Source organism: Glossina fuscipes, unplaced genomic scaffold, assembly GCF_014805625.2.
Source record: "Glossina fuscipes isolate IAEA_lab_2018 unplaced genomic scaffold, Yale_Gfus_2 224, whole genome shotgun sequence".
Lineage (NCBI taxonomy): Eukaryota > Metazoa > Arthropoda > Insecta > Diptera > Glossinidae > Glossina > Glossina fuscipes.
In genome coordinates, this window is record NW_023998567.1 from 160,510 (window position 1) to 163,688 (window position 3,179).

At 34.5% G+C, this 3,179-nt stretch overlaps 1 pseudogene; it reads right to left on the reverse strand.

Annotated features, from left to right (window-relative positions):
- Positions 1-3,179, reverse strand: part of LOC119642479 — a 22,311-nt pseudogene that overhangs the window by 18,552 nt on the left and 580 nt on the right.

Genomic DNA, 3,179 nt, shown 5'->3' on the forward strand with positions numbered 1-3,179 from the left:
GTCGTTACGTTTCGAAAGTGAATTATTGTCAATTTATTATCGGTTGCATGTTTGCGATGGCTTAGAGGTTCATTTGCAATTTGGTCCTTACCGGTTGTAAGTGTGCTCCTATGCTGATAGTGTACATGCTTTTTTTTCTTTTTTGTTTCTTCTTATTTGTTTTATTATGCTTATACTCAATTTTATTGTTAATTAATATAAGTTTTGAATTAAGAGCCATTTGCACTCGATTTGTTTAGTTGAGTTTCTAGTGGAATAAATAAAATAAATAAATAAAATAAATAAATAGCTTCAACAGTTTTTTATATTCTAATTCTTTAAGAACAATTGTTCTGCTTTGCTTAAGTGGCTATTGTTTTTATAGGAGAGATAATCGATAAATATGCATAATAAATGTATATTAAAAAATAACAAATTTGTTGGTATCCTTGCGATTTTTTAATAAAAGCAAATAACACATAATAAAAGCATATAATCGTTATATATTATTTAAAAAAATTGCGTATTTGATATAAGAGAGCATAACAAATGACAACGAAATTAGTATCAGAGAAAAAAATCCGTAATTCCTGGTATTAGTATTCAATAATGCCTCCATATATTTTTAGAAGTTGTCCTGTAATTATCACTACCGACTACCGAAATGATTTTAATTTTTTTATGAAAAAATACATATTATTCCTTTAGCTCCAGCTCGTTCTTATGGTTTTCGAAAACGAAAATCTAGGAACAAGTGTGGCGTAGATAGAGTTGAAGAGTTTGATAGTAAGGCAGTGCTTAAACTCCATCCTCGCCAATCTTTATACAGTTACGTTGCAAGACCTTCAAGCGCTTTCAGTGCGCTAAAAATAGTGGGCGCTGATCTACGTTTTTCAGATGCTGTGAACAATTTCTCGGTAAAAGCAAACATTATTTTGGTGCATTTGTCGATCTTAATTTGTATTTTAACCGTAGCAAAACAAAGACAGTTAATTTTGCGAAAGACTCCGAATCAGGAACTAGTCCCTATATCGAAGGAATTAGTGTTAGTGGCATGAAATATTTTGGATTGTGAGTATGTCTCAGAAGAGCGCTTTTTGTTCTCCGAAGGTGACGACTCCGTTTTTCCAGAAAATTACATATTTATGATCAGCATTAAATTCTGAAACGATCTAATTATGTCTATCTGTGCAATGCCTGTTATAAACATTCTCCTGGTCGCAATAATGAAGCTATCAACTTCAAAACTAGCGGAAACATTGGAAGCTCTTGCATACAGATTGGTATTGAACATGGTCCAAATCGGTTGAAGAGCACGCTCACAGTACCACTAAACTGTAGCAGGCAAATGTACAATAGTTTGAACGCATACTCTATAGACGATGCTGTAGTGCCTGCACAAAAATGGAAAAAATTGATTGCGTCTATCCGATATCAAAGTTTGAATTCTTTTTCAATACCTTCTCTATGTCCTTCCTGTCCATCTATAGAAAACTGCATTTAATTTTAGAGCAACTCGGTGTGGCTCTTTAGGAGGGTTGAAGGAATATGACAACAATGTACATGCCTTTGCTCAGCTAGTTAGTTTGTGAGATGTGGGAGAGGTTCTATATTTTTGGCTAGCTGACGCTCCTCAAACTGTTACAACTAAAAGAACAGCACATGCTTACCCTTTAACAAACACAGGGATAAACATAACCTAACCTACCAAACGGACAGGATACGATAATGACACATAAAGCAAAGAAAAGAGACTATCTATCTTTCGTCGTATAAGCGAGTGAGGGGTAATGAAAGATACGTAATTAGTGCCCGGGGAGGTAATCATGAAAGCAAGTAACTTTCGCCTTTTTTTTTCTAGGAAAAAAACCAATCTTTGAAAGCACGGATTTTTCAACATTGTAGGCCCATTATCATATCAAACTTGCCGGCTCAACTTGGGAATCTACGGGTGCATATAAAAAAAATTTAAATGTTTCTAACAGAGACATCAACTAAATAAACGGCTAAATAGCGTAGTGAGGGATGTGTTATGGAAAAACTACCTTACCACAGGTACGACGATTCTTTCGAAGATAGTTCAAAATATCAATTCTTTCATTGGTTCTTAAAGAAGATTTCGATCTAACCATCTTATTCGCCTGGCTCGATTGAGGAGATAGACACCCGATCGACAAAAGTATTGAAGGCCATGCCCAAAAAGGCGTCTCTCTGAATCTTTCGAAAATTGGAGACAAAGTCGCCATAAAGACGTTGAACGGGGATTAATTGAGAGCCGATATAAATAAATTCACTTTATTTTTTGATCACAATAATATATGTTCGATATATGTGTATGTAATGCGCAGATATAACATTAGAAATATATGTGTATTGGCGGGAAATAATATAAATATAAAACTGTCAGACAGACATGTGACACAAAGAAAACATATGTAAAGCTTTCATTCTTTTTTTTCTTCTTCTATTATTCATAGCCTTCGTCTGTGCTTTCCAACTTTACAATATATTTATTTTAAAAGTCAATAGCATTTGCAAATGTGTCCCTATTTACACATACGTAGGTTTATGCGTATGAACACATGTATACATCAATATTTATGAGATGGAAATATTGTTAAACGCCATATGCATATGCGTATGAACTGTTTCTCTCGTGTATGAGTTTTGATATCAGACTATAAAACCGCATTCTATTACGGCAGATATTATTATACACCTGCAACACACATATTTCTCTATATACCTACACATGTATTTTTAATTGAAAACTTTACCAAAAGTTAAGAAAATAAGATTGGCAAATAAAAGGTGTTAAAACTTTGCAAAAAATAAAACAATAACCAATTTTTGTTCGGCTTACGACGAATCATTTTATACCTAGCGCTTCCTTGTGCTGTGTTTGGTTCATCGTTCACGCGTGTTTCCAAGGTACAGAGCACATAATCATAGGAACTTCAGATATTTTTAAACGGAAAATTCATAGAAACGTGCTATGGACCCTAAGCACCCTATTAAAGGGTTTTGATGTAAATAAAAAAACAAAACGCTACAGTGAACCACGGTTCGCGAGTTCACTTAATACACAGGCGTTATATGGATCGAAAACGTGGTTCGGTCCAAACCATCTATGGCAGAGTTCGCCCTTGGAACACGTCAGTCCACTAAGCTTCACCTGGCCTGCAGGTTAAACATAGAAG